We start from the raw sequence: 18662 nt of genomic DNA, 5'->3' as shown, positions 1-18662 counted from the left end.
ATATTCCGAAAGTTAAAATATACTCATAGAGCGTAGTTTGACCAACGAATGGGTGTAAAAAAACAAAAAAAAAAAAAAAGAACCGAAAGTTAGAGTGACCAGAATTCTGAACGTAAAGATATCGAAAACAATGAAATACCAAAATGGTAAAATTTCACGAAACTGAAAATCTTGGATCATTTGGAACGTCGTTGTTTCAGATTTTTTTATCTTCTCATTTTAGCACTTTCGGAACTTTGATCGTCGAAATCGAAACTCTGATGTTTGGTCAAAGTTTAATTTTTTTACTTCAAGATTCGCCACTAAAAAAATCGGAATATGACGCTTTCGCTGAATAAAAATCCAAATTACAGGTTCGTCAGAATTTTCGTGCAGCTACGTAGACTTGTACACTCGACGATTTTGTACGTTTGATGAAAATTTAGGTCACATCGAATTTGAGAAAAATAATAACAATAATAATAATAACAATAAATTGAAGAATACGAAAGATGAAATGTAATAAGTTAAAAACATTAAAATCCAAAAGAAATAATCATCCGAATTCCTGTCTATTTATCTATGTATTTAGTACGATGGTTTACTTTCTAGTACGCTTCGAATTTTCAGTTGTCCTCAAATTCCACAAACATCGGAACTTTCAGTTTTCGAAAAATTCAATTTTGGTAACCGTCTGTTTTTTCACCCGATTCCAGAGGCTCCGATTGTTATTCTCTGGTTTGTCGCTGCCTTTTTAAATTAATTCAGCCTCGCAAGTTGGTTCAAAAAAAGTACCGCTCTCTTCCCATTTTCAAATCATACGCATCGTCAATTTTACAGTGAATCAAAATAGCAGATTTTCTTCCGGATTTCTAAAATGCCGAAATAACGAAAACGAATTTGAATCATTCGGTTCTACCTTCTTTTACAAATAATTATTCGACAACTTTGCTTATTTAACATTATTGTTTTGCAGATTAATCTTATAATTCAGTTTCATTTCTTCGTTATAAACACGTTTTTCAGATTGTTGGGTATTGTTTCACATCCGTCATGTGCTGTGATTTGGATCCCGAAGATTTACGCAATTCCTGACGACGAAACGTTTTCATTCAACGCCGGAATCCTCCAGAGCTTGGATATCTCTAACTTTGGTTTGCTTTTTCAATCTAGTAAACATTTACTCCTGTTCTTTTCGTGTTTCATACTTTTGTGAAGAAATATATGTTCTCCTTGCATTCCTAAACCACCTCGAAAAATTTTATTCTTCATTTTTATCGTTTCCACACAATAAAGTATTTCGAACAATTCCTTTACACAAAATTTCAGTACGCGTAAGTTGCGAACTTGAGCTTTTCTTCTCACCGTTCGGTAAGTACAGCTAATGTAATTATACACAGTCAAATTTACCGAAAAAAAAAGAACAAGACAAGTTGAGAAAAAAAAAAAACGCAGGGACCGAAAAAACAACCGAGAAATCCGATTTTTTTTTTTTTATTTAATCTCAAACAATATCAGTTCGGGTAATTAATGACTTGCGTAGTCGAGCGCCTCGTTATATCAATCACGCAACTGACGCGTGCGGAAAAAAATGAATAAAAATCACGACAAGAAAAAAACAAAAAACAAAAAAAAAAAAAAATCGCGAAAAAGGTAGAAAATCCGAAGCAAGGTGAGTGCAAAAAAAAAAAAAAAGCGAGCGATATTTCTCTGCTTTCCATGTACATAACAGATAAGACGAGGTGATAATGAGGAGAAAAAGAAATCTTGGCAATAAAGAATGAAAATATTATGGACAAGGTGGTGAGAAGAAAAGTAAAATAACGAAATGAGTAAATAAAATAATTGTACGAATACAAAAGTTTGAACGAAGAATAGCATGACTAAAAAAAAAAATTATAGTCTTCCGCGCACGTTTTAAAAAAAATTTCTTCTTCGACGATGATTCGATTTAAGAATTTTGTTTCATTTTCGTAAAGTTACGCACCTACGAGAGAGAGAGAGAGAGAATAATTACGATTCAAGTCTGTACATCATCGTTAATACGCAATTCGAAGTTTTCAATATTTTGTTTTCAAATTTTCCCTCGCCTCGCGATAAATAATAATGAGAACTTTCGCCGCGGCATTATAATGGAGAAATAACGAGATGAGAATGGCTGTTTGGCGGAAAATCGAAAGGGGCGGCGGTTGCGGCGGCGTCGCTTCGAGAGGCAGGGGTGGAAATTGCATCGAAATAACCTGAACTCAAACCGAGGCCACTCATCAGGCGAATAGCCTCGTGGCGCATGCCGAGGGAAGAGAAGAGGACGAACAAGAATAAGAAGAAGAAGAAGAAGAAGAAGAAGGTGAGGGCAAGAGGTCCCAAGTTTCGAAAGCTGTAGGTCGCGCGATGATTTCCTCTAATTGGAAGCTCCGTGCTTGCGGAGCTCTGGCTTCCAGCCCATCCCGGGACTCAATCCTCGGCCCTCTTCATCCCGACGTGAAAAGCTCGTTTCCAACTTTAACCAACCCGGCCTGCCTCGTATACAACGCCATGTGTTGCCCACAATGTGCTCTTCGCTTCGCGTCTTTGCAAGATCCGTTTCTTTTTTTCTTTTTCCCCTTTTCTTCTCTACGGAATCCGAGCTTTTTCTCTCCGCTTCAACGCTATTTATTTCAATAACATTCACGTAACTCGGTACACGCTGTTCACGCTCGTGTATATTTTTATCAACCGCAGGTGAATTGTTTTTTAACTTGTCGTGTGGAAATTCATATACTCTCCTACCACTCCCCCCCCGCCCCCAAAAAAAAAACCGTAAATTTCAATGCAAAATCCTGTCACAGTTAACGATAACTTTGTGCTGGATATCCTTTGCATCTGAATCGCAATGAAATTTGAATTTATCTATCGTTCTTTGATAGGTAAATTTATCGAGCGCGGGTACAGGATTTTTATGTTAATCCTCGTCTTGGTTCGTTTCTTTTTTTTTTTTTCCGTCTCCTCTTATACACGAATATCGTGAAATTCTTTGAAAAGAATCGGGTGAAAAAGGGAAATTACGTATGAATGAGAATTGAATTTTGAAGGAAGAAGCAATAATGAAGAGGGTAAGGAAAAGAAGAAAGGAAAAGGTTCGAAATTAAATAAAGTGCAGGAGGTTTCCTTCTGCTTCGTAATCCTGACGCAAAATAATTACAACGAACCGCTTTGGTCGACGAGGAAAAAAGCTCGATTAACGCCGCACAATCGAGATACTTTTGGTCTCTCGACAAATATTGTACCTACGACTACTCGAGCCGAGCGGAAAAATCTTGGAGCAATTGCTTCCGCGAACAGTCCTCTGTATTCATTCGTTTGCCTTTTGTCTTTTAACCCATATTGGTTCGTTTTTTTTTTCTTTTCCTTTTTTTCACTCTCTCTCTCCATCTCTTGCGGGGTTGCTCAACAAATAGATAAACCCATCCTGATAACCAGATCGGTCGCCAAACTCCAAAATTCAGAATTGAAGATTTCGAAAATTGTACGATTTTCCAAATCTTCTTCGTCCAGCGAATTATTATTATTATTTTATTTTTTTTTTGGACAAAGTTCGGGTCAAACGATTACAAGATGTAATTACAACGGTAAAAAAATTGTGACTTACGATCTTCGGTGACTTGATCAATGATTAAAGTTTCTTGTTTTTATTTCGAGAAGCTCACGTCAATCGACCATAAGAAAATAAATAAATGACCAGCAAAATGTTATTCTTATAAACCATCTGCTATTTATTTTGTATCAACTTAGATTATAGATTAACGCAATGCTCAAATGTTTGTACAATATTACAGATAATTGCAGTTGAAAAAAACGGAATCTACGATCATCTCTCTAACGGTAACAACTTTTCCATAAACCGGTTCAAGTGATCAAAATTTCTACACAAGCAGCAGAAACTTGCATTTTTTTCTCTCGTTTGTAAGAGACGCAAGAAACGGTACAAAAAAAAAAAAAAATGCAACAAAACATGCATACATTTATATTTTCATAATTTTATTTTCCTGATCCAATCTCTATCATTGAAACCGAATCGTATTACCGAATCCATTCGTTGAAAAACAGCATGCCAAGAAAACGAATATACTCGCGGACTTGCACATAACAAATATTTACGAATAGCTATACACCCGTACATGTATAATAATATAAGGTCAGATCAATAGAAAGGAAATCGACTATGCAGCAAAGCCTAGAACGAAAGTGTTTCATCCGATCGAGATATACCGGGAAATGCGTTTACCTGGTCGAACGTCGTTCGTTTTTTTTTTTTCTTTTCCATCATCTTCTCGTCGTTCGTTTCCTTTTTCTTTCGTTTTTTTTTTTTTTTTCATCTTTTATTTTCACCACGATTGGAAAAAACAAAAAAACGTGGTCTCATTTTTAGGATGAAATGTGAGGGAAAAATCCCCCGCAGAAACCGAGCAGCAGAAACCGAGCTTGTCTGCTAAAACGTTTCGCAGATTGCCGACACGAGCGCCCTCCTCCTCCTCCTCCTCCTCCTCCTCCTCTCTTTCACCCCTTTCAACCCCCGCCTTCGCTACCGCCGGGGTATAAGGCGGGTTTGTACCTACACACACAGTATTGTTACCCGACGCTTGTAACCGAATCTCTGCTTCGCGTTGGCTGTTTGCGTTTGCGTTTGCGTTTCTCTGTGCCGGTGCGTTGTCGAGCTTGTGTGAAAGCCGGCGAGACACGACGGGGCTGAGTTATCTGCTTGATAAATACAAGAGGCCGGCTTTCTGTTGAATAAGGCATGCAACCCCCGCCCCTCCGAACCCCGAAGAACCGACGCAGCGCCCTCCGGCATCCTGGAATACTGATTCTCCTATTATTCTTTTCTCTCAGGCACCCACTAAGAATAATTAAGACTATCGAGCAACCGCTTTTCTTCTCCTTCGCGTTTTCTCCTTCGCGCAACGCTTTCCCACCGTAGTGAGAAAGGCGGAACGAAGGGGGAAAAGTAATAATAAAAAAAAAAAAAAACAACAACAATACGAAACCGAAACTCGTACGTGATTCAGAAAAATTTCCCACGTTTCGTACGTTTTAGTTTTCATCTTTTCGGACAACTGACCGAATTTAAACACCCGGACGAACAAAAGTTGCATTCGAATCAGACGTTCGGTTTATCCCGTGAAACTTTTACAGTCGTTATTGAATTCCCAGTGTCAACGTATGTAGGAAACGAGTCCCGTGACGGATGTTGGGAAAAAAAAATTTCAAAATTGCGTTTTTTTTTTTTTTTTTTTGTTTTTTAAAAACGAAAGATTAAATTTGGAATTCTAAAAAATTCCTCGGCAGGTTAACGCTCGCTTTCGAAAACGTTGTATCGGCCAACGGATTTTGCCACTTTGCACGATCTTTGTCGATATAAATTTTTGCCCGCCATGCATATAAAGGCAAATAAATCGTTTATGGAAATACCTACGCGTTGATTATAGACGCGGGACGGGGTATATATAAAAAGAGGTATGCGTGGTTTCTCACGCGATATTATTCGGACGGGGTGAATTTTTTTCCACCCCACAGAACGACGACGAGAAGGACCGGCAGATGCTGCTTCGAGGATCGTCGAGGAGCGCCAATCATTACCGTTTGGCACGCAGGCATGCCTGAGCGTCGCGAGAAGAGGGGTTGGCGCCTATCTACCCTACTCCTCGCGTTCCTCGGCTTCCCGGGGGTTCATTTCCTCCCCTTTACTCTCTCTCTCTCTCGCTCTCTCGAGGATTTAGATCCGCGTATATATACGTATTCGTATATATAGGAGGCGGAACTATATTGACATACCAAAGGCCGAGAGGGGGTGGCGATATGGGCATACTTTGACCACGACTTTATAGTCTCGGGATCCGCGGCGTGAGAATTGCGCGTTCCTTGAATTTAGATCGAAGCTCGGTGAGAAAATTTCAAAGCTTTAGAGCTGAATTTCATCTCCCTCCCTCCCTCACCTCCAACACTGCACCCTTCTTCGAGGAGGCGATAGGCATTTAATTAAGCCCGAAGACCTTAGCTCATATATAATATACGTGACGCGACACGGGACGGTTTTAAAAGGAATTAAACGAGTAAAGAAGAAAAACAATAAAAATAGGTTGTAGTGAGATCGTGACGAGGGAATGACGGAGGGGATGATATTGAGAGGAAAAAGTATAAGAGCGGGATAATCGGAATTTCGTTAAATTGTTCGACAAATTAAAAGAATCCCGGTAAAGACGCGAGAAGTGAGTAAAAATTTGAAACAGTGAAAAAAAAGTGAAACGAGAGTTAAAAAAAAAATAATAAACAAAATCGAATAACAGTGACGATAAGTGACGAGAAATGCAATCGGCAGGAACGAATAACCGAATCGGAATGTCAAGAGAATTTTTAGTAAAATTGAAAAACGATTTCGCTCAAATTTTTTGGAAATTCAAAATAGAGCGAGTGAGCGAGCGAGGGGGAGGAAATCGAGTGGGAGTTGGTGGAGAAAAAAAAAAGAAAAAAAGAAATAGAAATAAAAAAATAACAAGTGCGGTGAAGTGAAAAGTCGGACGAAATGTGGAAGGAATAAATAGAGCTTTCAGGTTGACGTATTACGGGGTAAATTGCTCGCGACATGGATAATCTAGCGTTAACGTCATGCAAACATTGAAGTTGTACATACGTACAAAATATTATACATACACACGTACGTGTGTTATATGCATGTATGTGCGTGTGTGTGTGTAAATACATATATACATAAGTGGAGCGATAGGTGCGAGGGAAGAAAGGCACAGAAACAATTAGCGGCGTTAAATTTGCATAACAGCTAGGCGAGTTTAGCAGTGCGTCGCTAGTCGTCGACGGGTGGGTTTAAGGCATGTAAATTGTCGTTATAGCCACGCTTAAGCGATGAAAATGCAACGTATGTATGAACACTGGATATACCTACGTGTATATTTGATACATCCAACTGCAACGCCGTGTGAAATCGCTTTACGTGCAAACTCCGAACCGGGCTCTCCGAGCATTTCCCATTCTCGAGTTAATTTCAATTTTCATTTTCCTATTAAATTTTTATCGTTTATTATTACCCTCGAATGCTCATAGCATTTTCGATAACTCGTTATAATTGCAACGATATTACGATGATAATTTACAGAAGCCGCGTCGCTACAATTTCAAATTTTTTATTTATTTTTTTTTTTCAATCTAATCTGCGTCAATTGTTATTATCTTTCTAAAATTACGATATTGATACATATGTTATCGGATATTCCGCTTCGAGCGAATGAAACTCGAACGATCGTACGAACGATTAAGAAATGAAAATATCAAAACGAAGAAAAAAACATGTGAAAATGGAGACGGTCTGTTTTTCTGCTGAAAATTACGCAACGACGCTTTCTACGTGCGCAAAAATGCTGAGATCCTTGTTCCAGGATTCTTGCGACAACCTGTTGCTACACACGAACCTTTGATTCGAATCGAAAAATCATTCGTCGATTCTTTTATTTAAATTAGTCTATCGTTGAGTGACGAACTTAACAGCGACAATAACTTGGTAGCTAACCACAATTCCTGGAAGAATTAAAAAACAAAAAAAAAAAAAATATGAGAGTAAGAAGTAGCATGGAAACCACAGAATCGTGAGAATTGATGAAAATTTTGAATGAAAAGAGTAACAAATTATTCCACTACCAAATCGAAAATTATTCAAAATTTTCGAATAATCATCGACGACCAAACTTGTCGATTAAAATTTGTGAAAAATATTACTCAAAGTCAATTTCAAACGCTTTGAATGGGAGAAAAACGTTACTTCAAACTAAAATTCAACCACACAGATCGTTTTAAACCGGCGTTTATTTTTCGAATCGGTCATTTTCAAAAATTCTTCGACAAATTAATACCGCGTTCGCGATGTTTCGCATTCTTTGATTGCCACAAAAAAAAAAAAATATTCCGCAACTTCGCACAATCGAAGGCGAGTCCGTTCCGAACACGCGCGGACAAACAAATTTTGTGAAAATTTTGCAAAAGCTTCTCGAAAAACAAAACAAAAAAAAAAAAAAAAAATTAAAAAATAAAAAATAAAAAACAGCCAAGGAGTGGGACGTTCGATAAATTTCAATTGCCATTCCATTCCCCGACGCATTGATGCTGCGATACCAGCAACGATGCCTCCACAGCCCCCCCCCCCCCCCCCGTTCTCTGTTATTTATTTTTTTCATTTATTTATTCACGTAGATACAATGTTATACGCGAGCGCGCCTCTCTTTTACTGCAGCGGGCAAGATATTTTAGGGGATGAAACAGGCGGGGCGATGGGGGAGGGGGTGGAAGGGGGACGCTCCGACGAAAGCTCGCCTTTACGGCAGACACACGTATTCGAAAAGTTTTACGCCTGGTGGCGGGGCCCCGTTTCAGGAGATGGATCTTTATGTGCTTGCAGGGTCTTCTTGTTACGTATCGTCTCCAATATAGAAAGTCTCTTTTTCCACGTGTTGCCCCCCCCACCCCCGCCCCTTCCTTTTTTTTCCACCCCCGCCTGCCTACCTCGTACCTCCGAGTCAACAGTGTTCAACGGTGGTTTATTAGCCAACTCTGCACCGAAACCTTCAATTCCGTAGCATCTTGGTAACGTCGTCGTTCGTCCTTGTTTCGTCCTGATTTTTTCTTTTTCTCTTTTTTTTTTTCCTTTCTTTCTTTAGTTTACCCCCGACGTATCGCGATGCGCTCAATTTCTAACAAAGTTTGCTTAACTTTTAACGCGAAGTTGGAGTTTTGCTGATGAAATCGTTGGCCGATACATCTTGAGGGAGTGAAATAAGAGTTTACCGCAATATAAATCGATGGGAAACGTGGCGTGCTTGGAATTTCGGATTGTCGATAGGTTTTCCACGTTTTTTTTTTTTTTTTTTTTTTTTTTTTTTTTTTTTTACCAAACTCGCAAAACATTGCAGAAACCGCAGTGTTTTTCGCAAATTTTTGCAGCCCGTTGATAGGTTTGGAGTGGTTGACTTGAACCGGTCGAAATAACATTTTGCGGTGCGGATTTTATTTAAAAGAAAAAGGCGAAAAAAAATAAACAATACTCCCTTAAATTAGTGGATTGACAGGGAAGGAGAATTGTTGACACTGATAATTTTACCCTCCGTCGTCCGGTGAAAAATGAAATTAATCGGTAATATGGTCGATCCTTGGTTTCTGAAACGTAGCAAAACAAAAAAAAAAATTAAAAAATATCGAGTAACGACGAATTACGAAAAGCGTTCAACGGGACAAATCCGATAATTCATCCGCGGTGTAACAAGCGGCGTGGAAACTTTTTACCGAAACGTGGAAAAGAAGGATTTCACGGCGTTTGATCTACGGGAAACCATTGGTTAGGGGTGTTTTATACGCGGCGACGGGAGTCGATTCACGTTCAACGTTTTCGCACTTTAGTCGCGGGTCCGCTCAGCAGCGGACACCGATATACGGCAGGTTGGCCATTCCGCTGTAAATCAGCCTTAAACCATGGACCACGCGCTCGCCTTGCCTTACAATCAAATCTACTCAGAGCAGAAACGAGATGGAGACGATAAATTTCCCGCCTCCAATATACCTAGCGTAGGTTCTGCCACCGGCAGCGGACCACCCTCGGAGAAATATATCTATGTATATATACATCGTACACACCCCCACCCCCACCTCGCCACTCGATTTGAAACAATTTCTATTTTATTATTATCGGTACGTTATACTTGTTCCCCATCTGACAAGGTGCGGAATAGAGAGAGAGAGGAGGAAAAAAAAAGTAAAGAGTGAAGAAATTTTTCAGAACCAAGGGAAAAAGGACACAAGTCGACGGCAAAACGACGAATGATGAAAGCTTCTCCGATCGCCCGGATTTCGTATTTCGAAGAATCACTTTTTTCTCGCAACCACATTTCTTTCACCATTTTCGTGCCGAGAATTCGATACGAATTTCGTTACAACTTCATTTTTAAATTTTACCACAAGAAAGGGTGTTGTTTTTTTTTTTTTCTTCCTCTTCTAGGTTTTTTACTTTCTTCTTTTTCTACCACTTGCAAGTTCCTTTTCAACCACGTCAACATTCGTGGAAAGTTGAACGCGATTCTTTATCCATCATGCTTGTGTCGTTAATTGCGAGTTGTTTCTTCATAATTTCTCCACAACGGTGCGTAATAACAAATTACAAGCTTGTTGCGAATTTATCTCTCCGTTGTCGCGACTGTTGCAAGCTCGACAAAACTCGACGTTTTTACATGCAGATATTAATATACAACAACACACACACACACGCACAAACGCACCCGAATTATACCTCAACAGAGTTTTAATGAGTTTAAACGTAATATCGCGTGTCAAGATTTACGACTTTTGCTATTCCCGCATGTTTGTTTCTTATTCTCGTTCCTTTTTTTTCTTTTTTTATGCAATCAATTTTTAATCATTCACGGAATATCTTGCAGGTGAAACATATAGGCAAGCTTGAAAAAATACGAACGACGAAAAAGAAAGAAGGAGAGAGAGGAAGTAAAAAAAATTGATGAAAATATGAAGGGGAGGGGGTTTCCTGATGACATTTTTTTTCTTGTGCGTTTTTCCTTTTCGACGCTGCTTCTTTTCAACATTTTTTTCACCCCACTTCAACACGCACACGCCTACACGTTGCAATTATTCTCAGGGGCGCGTAACGTCGACCTATTTCGCTTCGGCGTTCTCGCAAGCTCCGGTCGCACTGCAGTCTGGGTCGATCGCGTAACGAATATATCAGCTAGAGCGGACATGTTCTGGCAACGCACGTACACGAATGTATACCCCTCACTTCCGCAATGCTTTTACTCATACGTTACAAGTTGCAAGTTAACAGGGCGATCCGTGTACGACGACACGAACGACGAAAGGAACTGAAAACAGATCGAGCTTTCAATTCATCGTTATAAAAAAGTATCCTGATTCAATGTTTGCCAGAATTTCGATCTCGAAAATTAATTCTTGCAGATGCGTGACACAGAGTTCATAAGATTCACTTGACATCGCGCGCAATCGTATGAAATTGCGCAAAATCGCGTGAGATCGCAAACGACTTTGGAAGGCAGTCATTTTGAAATCGCTTGAATTCAGTTGAAATCGCGTGAAATCGTGTACGATCCCTTGGATTCGAACGAAATCGCGCGAAATTGCGAACAACTTTGTTAAGCAGGAATCACTTTAAAATCGTTCGAAATCGCTTATCACCGTATCTACGAGCCGCGAGATGTAATCCAACCCTCAGACTTGAATCACCCTGTAACCGACCGATGTCGCATAAAATCCAACAATAGATGCATGCAAAACGCACACACGTGTACACGTGTGTGTACAATGTTCTCGGGGGTATTTTCATCGGAATGAAAATGTATTCTTGCTTGAAGCTTGCACCGAGCTTGAAGCATCAGGCAGGGTTTAATCTCCAGGATAAACAAAGGCTCATGTCCCCCTGGCGTAATCCCATCAACCTGCTTCCTCTCTCTCTCTCTCTCTCTCTCTCTCGTCGTCCAACGCTCTGCGTTAACTTACTCTAACGGGGCCTTTGGGGAAGGTCGTGATCCTCTACCAGGAACCCTGGGCCTCCGATCATTCGAAGCAATGAGCAATCTGCCCTGATTAATCCCGAATAGCGACCTACGCGTCGTTGAAAACACGCCCAAGTAGAATTCGCGGCCGGTGGTTATTTTTTTCCGCTTTCATTTTTTCACGCAAGATTTTGAAACTACAACCAAGAAAAAAAGAAAAACAAAAACACTCTTTTTCATTTTTCATTATTCAAGAATTTATTCGCGAAACCGTAAAACGCGTGCTTTCTTTGTTGAATTATTCCCTTGTCTGTGTGTCTGTGTGGTTTTTTTTCCCCCTTTCATTTCAGGTACCGGAATGAAAATTATACAATTCTCCGACTATCACGGCAAATACTGAAATAAACAGAGTAACGTAAAATCACGTTCGCAAATTATTTACATAATCGGCACGGGCATGTTGCAGCTGTGTAATTAGCTCGGATCGTGCGGCTGGTTTGATGATTGGAGTTTGGCCACGTCACATATATCGACTATGAAACCTTTACGTATAATGAGCGATTGGTCGTCACGTTCGGCTGAATCTCGATGCCGGTATTGGGTTAAAATTTACGATTCGAGAATATTATTCTCGATTTTTAAACAACTGCAATGTCTGCTTGTGTTGGAATTAGTTGTTGGAAAATGATTCGTCCCGAAAGATATTCGTTAAACTCTTCGTGAAATTTTATATTAATAACAATAATAATAGAAATAATAATAAAATTAATATCAATCGATATGTTACGTTATTAATTATTCGATGACAAATTTTCATCTTCAAAATTTCTTTTCACCCTACGGCCTGTTTCGTTTTTTACCAATAATATTTATTTGCGTTTGACATAAATATGTGAAAAAATATTTTGTTTCGTAAAACATAAAGCGGATGCAGTTTGGAAATTCGAGCGTGAGTTTATCCAGTTTTCACATCGCATGAATATTGTACATTTCACAATCAGGAATATTCGATGATGCATGGAAAATCGTGCGTCGGTTAATAAAACACATGTAACGTTAGTGTGATCCTTATTTTTAGCACGTTGACAAATTTTTGCCACCCCACACGCCAAATCAATTTCAAATAATATCAAAAACAATTGCCTAATGTTTTCAAATTTTTACCTCAACTCTGAAATCAGTCCGCACTGTGATCGAAGTTTCTCATGGAAATTGCATCGGAAAAACTTTTTTTTTCTCGTTGTACATTTTATTGCAAGAGTAATAATGTTTCAAAAAAATAATGCGCCATTGAAATATTATTTATACGATTATGTATCGTATGTAATATCATGTGCAGCAATTTTTACTTTCTGCGTTTACAAGTCCGTCAATCAATCCTATTATATGTACTCACAGTGTGTACGATTTTCATTCCCTGGCGTTCGTTAAGCTCCCGATTACTCAACCAATCCTCGAATGTAATCACGATTCGATTGTTGCTGTGCTTCTGCTGAAAGAAAAAGGGGAAAAAAAAAAGAAAAACACGCGCACACACGAAGAGAGCAAACGAAACGACAAGAAAGACGAAAAAAATAAAGGACAACACTCTCGGGGAGAGGAAAAACGATGGTTTTTTCTTTTTTCTCTTTTAACGGCAAACGCAGCAAGTAAGAGCATAAATTAGAAGTGAAAAAAATTTGTCGGAATGAAAAATTTACAACGTTACACCGCGATATTCGTGTAAAACAAGGATACGAAAATATTGGATAATTATGTAAAAGCAAAGTGACAGATTTTGATTTTTAAATACGTAGAAATTATTTTACAACGAATAGATGAGAAAAAAAAGGGAAGAATTCTACGATTTTCTCGCCCTTCCCTTCATCCGCATTATTCAATTTTTTTACAGTTCTCACCGGAGCCCATATCTTACCCCTTATACCATAAATATTTACCACCACGAAGCTGGTGCAGGTTTTATGAAATAAAAATGTGGAATTCCGGTTCCTTCTTATGTTTTTCTCCTCCTTACTTCCCCCCGCCCTTCCGCCCTTTGTTTTACTTCAAGTCTCGTCCCGACTCCCTGTTCCGCATTCTTCTTCAGCGCCGTCGAATTTTTTTCCCACCGTGATACGTATTTTTTTTTTTTTTGTTCCAATAGATGCGGCGCGAACATTGACCCTTTTTATTTTTTTGTTTTTCTTATTTGTTATATCTTTTTTCTTGCCGTTGATTCTTATTAATTCGGTGGAAAAATCCTTCGATTTTTGTCCTCAAACTTTTTCAGCTTCTGCAACTTTTTACTTAAAAAATTGAAATCCGTTAAACTAGTATTCATCATGTATTCCCGATATTTTTTTCAAAATATTCTTCGACCGATTGGTTCATTTTTAGCAAAATTTATTTCGTCATTTCGAAATAATACGTGGATAAATTCAGGCGAATAAAACTAACTGTGAGGTATAAGCAAAATTGTCTGAAAGTAAACCGTAAGAAATTGAATTTGAATATATTTATATCACAAGCTATAAGTGATGAGAAATAAAAATTGTAGAAGAATTTTATTCAGGTATTTATAGAATTTTCCACACGTATCAAAATCCTCGGATTTTCAATACCGATTCAATTTCGAAAGCATTTTGCTTATCTCCGCTTTTGCAGAATCTCGGCACGAACGTCACGCTTTTCTCTAATCCGTTATGTTTTTTTTTTTTTTATTTGACTCATGCAACGGTGTAACTTTCACATTGTACGTGTATGGGGAATTCCACGTCAAATTAAAATTCCATGTACTTACCCCCTTTGATTTTAATTATTTTTTAATACGATGTTCTTACCGTCCCAAAAGCGTCTCGGAATTTTTAATATTTCCATTTCAATATCGAATCAATTTCTTTCTTCTAAAACCCGATCTAAATAGATCGCGGAATCACGAAAATAATATGATTCCGAAATCTGTTCAGTTCGATACACAACGGGACAAAGAAAAAAATAATTCCGATATGGAAGATTGAAAAACTTACCGACAAAAAAAATTGTAAATATTAAGAGCCCATTGTCGAGTCGTGCTCAAAAATCACAGAATAAGTGTGAATTGGTTTTGCGATTGAATAAAAAAGAAAAAAAAAATTCATCATCGGTTACAAAAATTAAAAGCAATTCCCTAGACCCTCTTGGGTTGGCAAAAAAAAAATCGTACTAAAAAATGATCAAAGTCGAAGAGAATGCCCCGTACACGTATACGTACATATGAAACTCGAGTTAAGGCGCAAGATTTTCTCCTTGGATTTTCACGGAAGTATCTGATAGGAGGTGGTGGATTTATCAAGATGCAGAAACGGCGAAGACTATTCGTCTTATTCCACTCTCCGATCCGTTTATCTGACCTCGCTACGTATCCGTACGTATACACATACATACGTACGTACATGCATGCGGATCTACGAATTCGCCTGATAACTTCATCGAACATATCCCGATAGGAACGATTCATTCGAAATGATTTATCACCCGTGAGCGTAATGAACTCGTCTATGTCTATGAAATTCATGATGGAATGTAGATCACGTTGAAGTGACTTTCAAAACGACGAGAGAAGAAAAATTAAAAAAAGAAACGTAAAAATACAGTAGAAAAGACGTAAGTAAAGTAAAAACCGCGCGACTGATTAACGCTGTGGCAATAAAAAAAAAAAAAAAAAAAATGTTCGACAGTTTTATTGGGCTGAAGGAGAAGAACAACTTGAAACGGGAAAATGAACTATTCGACGCAAGCTCGCGAAGCTGGACCGGATTTCGAGCTTAATTTCAGTCCGACCGCAATCCGGATTATACCGCTAGTCAATTCAATACCGTCGATGTAATTCGTTGTGCGATAAGCTGTGAATTATTTTTAATATTTATCCTCAACGTACGATTTCATTTCAACGTTATCGTCGCTATTTTCATGCTTCAAACTTGCAAGTTGCGTAGTACCGAAAATTTAGAAAATTCAATTCTCAATTGCGCGATGTGAAGACGAGAAAAAAAAAAAAACGTAAAAAAAATTACAATCATTTGAGAATAAAATTTCATCGATAAGATTCAAAAACGAATATTTTAATAATATTTTCAATATTTGTACGAATTAAAATTTAAAAAAAAAAAAAAACAGAAGGATAATTCTGCGAGCCGATCTTTTGACGCCTGGTCGCAAGTTTGAAAATTTCCAAGACACCTCATTTTGGTATGTCGTTTTTTATTCGACCAACAAGATTTTCGCCCAGAAGCAGAGGATGCGTAAGGTCTGAATAAACGCTAGCGAGGGAAGCTGCAAAGAAATGTCGCGTTCGCTAAAAGCTGTTTATTGCCTCAGGTATCCCGTTGAGTTCAATTTCGATCGAAATCCCGCTGCTAAGGGATGAAATGGAGGAATCAGGTTCTACGGTAGTGCCAACGCCACGGGCCTAACGCAAAGATCGAATCAGGGTGAAATTTATCCGAAGAGAAGTAATGCGAAAGGCGGAAATAACTCCGCGATAAAGAGAAAGTAGAGTCGAACGAATTGGGAACGGAAGGTGAAGCGAAAAAGAAAAAAAAAAAAAGAAAAAAGTGTCGAAAGGAAGAAAATGCAATAACGGATCTCGATACTCGCGCGAAAACTGTATGGAAATTTGTTTAAACAATTTTTAGTAAACGTTGACGTTTAGTAATAATTGACGTTAAAGCCTCGTTTAACTGAAAAAGTAGAGTAAACCTCAGAAACTGATTTTGCGTTGCAACAACCAAAAAAGTATCGACGATAGCGCAAAATGTTTACGCGTACCTCGTTTTTCGCAATTCCAACAACATTCAAACAGTTTTTTTCAACGATACATGTTTTACCCAATATTTCCAGTTACTGTAACGAATGAAATTTTTACTCAGTGTAGATAGACGGATAGATGGCAATATTGGCGAATGTAGAGATGAACGGAAAAGAGACAGATACTTGAGAATAAAATAGACAGACATAAAAGAAAAAAAAAAAATACATATATATATACATACGAAGACAAAGGAAAAATATTTATTATTTACAGAGAGCGAGAGAGAAACAAAAAAGCCAGGACGTCATTTTTGCAGCGGAAAGCTGGCGAGCTTAAGGTGTGGCAGAAAAGCCTGGGCGAAACCGGGGGTGGAAATTGGCCAAAGGGGGTGAAGCCGAATTGGCGTCGTGCCATTTGGGGCACTGCGGATATGCCAGGCATCAGCCTCGGCGAGCATCGCTTCCCCGGGTCGACCGAAACGCCCGGTTAGCCGCACTCGTCGAACAGCATCCTCCGCGTCCCTCAGGGTCGCGCATGCGGTCCCGAAATAATTATCCCACGGGAAGTTAATTTCAGATCCGCATATTTGCCCGTTCGTTGACGGCAGGTTTCAAAATTTTTGATAATTTGTTTCTTAAAAAATATTCATCCGATCGCCGTGCGCGCAAGCTGTGAGAATCTCGATTCGCGAATACGGACGAAGCGGAAAAAAACGAACAAAGAGAAAAAAAAAGAAAAAAAAAAAACAATACGAAGCAGCATTTACACGGGATTATCTCGAAAACGGTAGAGTGAAAAATCTGAAACTAATATTGCTCGGCAGTCGGGTGATGAAAGTTTTTTGAAAGAACAATTTTTGTCTCATTTTCAAATAAATATATAAACCGGAAAAAAGGTAATCGTTTGTTTAGAAAAATCAACGAGGATGAAAAAAGTATACATTTTTCACAGCTGTCGATCAAAAACTTCCGAGACTTGTTTGTAAGCGTTAAAAAAAAAAAAAAAAAAAAAAAAAAAATACAAAACCCAACTGTACACGCGTAACTAACAAACGAAGATTTTGTTAATTGTTCTTCTACGCGGGGAACCAAAAAATTTATTCATACAAGCGTACGAACGAAAATAGAAATCGAATAAAGTTTTTTTTCCGTTACCGTTGACCTGTGCGATTCATCCGTGGCTAAATGTGATCCTGGGAACAAGGAGTAAATACCTCCGTGTATAAAACGAAAGAAGAAATATAAGGAGTAGAAAATGCGGTGGATAAAATCCGCTACCCATCGTTCAGCGATTTTGCGGTTCTCTCTCTCTCTCTCTCTCTCTCTCTCTCTCTCTCTCGGGGGGTTTGGTCAGGTGTGAAAAACTGCAGTGTTAGGAAAAGCCGCGTCGGTTAAATCCTGTAGGGTTTATTTCGCAGCCGAGTTCACTCCATTCACCCGCGGTGTGTATTATACCTAGGAAGCTACCGGGTCCCAGGTTAACTCGAGTCCTCGTCCTCCTTCCCTTCCCTTCCCTCCCCCCTCATTCTTCCTCGTCCCTGAATCGGGAGAGCTTTCGGCGAGTTTCCTCCCCCTCCTCGCCGTTACCACATTTCAGCCATGGCCAGGTCTTCGAGTGACTTCGAGGTTCGGCGACATATTTTTCACTTAAAATCACTTATCCCCCTCTGTCTCTTCTTCTCTCGCACCGTTTCTTCTCTCTATCTCTCTATCTGTCTATCTATCCTTTTTCTAACCTCGCGTTATATTTCTCCCGTGTCTTTTTCGCCATTTTCAACGCACGGTGTATATATATATATATATATATATATGTACTTTATTATAGGTACGCGTGCGACAAACGAGAGATAAAAATCGTTTTCATCGAATAAATCGTCGATCCCCCATATGCCCGCGGTATTGTGTTGAAATTTTCAATCGAGCGGAAAAACATAATGTTTCACAGGAAATTCAATCTTTTACACCATTTATATTTCGTTAACGCGTAATAACGTCGAGTATGATAGATTTTTTGTTGTCGTTGTCGTTGTTGTTTTTTATTTTTCGATTTTTTCCCCCTCACGCGGTTCCCTATCTCGACTCACCAACGACGCTGATCAAAAACTGAAAATTCATTCCATTAAGGAATATATAAATCCCCGTCATCGCGAACGTTTCGAACTCTCGTGCGATTTACGCGATTTCGCGTTACTTTCCAACCCTGCGAAAAATTTATCACGACGCAAGCGTGTGACCAAATTTTTCACACACAGATTCAAAACGATAAGTGAAAAACCAAGAGAGGATAAATATTTTCAAAAAATTTAACGATTTTGAAAAAGAAAGGGGGGAAAATTTGGAGCTTTTCACTTTAAACATTTATGG

General features: G+C 38.8%; 1 protein-coding gene across 2 annotated transcripts in view; it reads right to left on the bottom strand.

The window, feature by feature from the left end:
- Positions 1-18662, bottom strand: part of LOC107227612 (complexin) — a 240926-nt gene that overhangs the window by 53638 nt on the left and 168626 nt on the right. The gene's annotated exons all lie outside the window — the stretch shown is intronic.

The sequence above is a fragment of the Neodiprion lecontei genome, chromosome 3, assembly GCF_021901455.1.
Source record: "Neodiprion lecontei isolate iyNeoLeco1 chromosome 3, iyNeoLeco1.1, whole genome shotgun sequence".
Taxonomy (NCBI): domain Eukaryota; kingdom Metazoa; phylum Arthropoda; class Insecta; order Hymenoptera; family Diprionidae; genus Neodiprion; species Neodiprion lecontei.
Note: the sequence above shows the minus strand (reverse complement) of the source record. Positions and strands in the feature narration are given on the sequence as shown.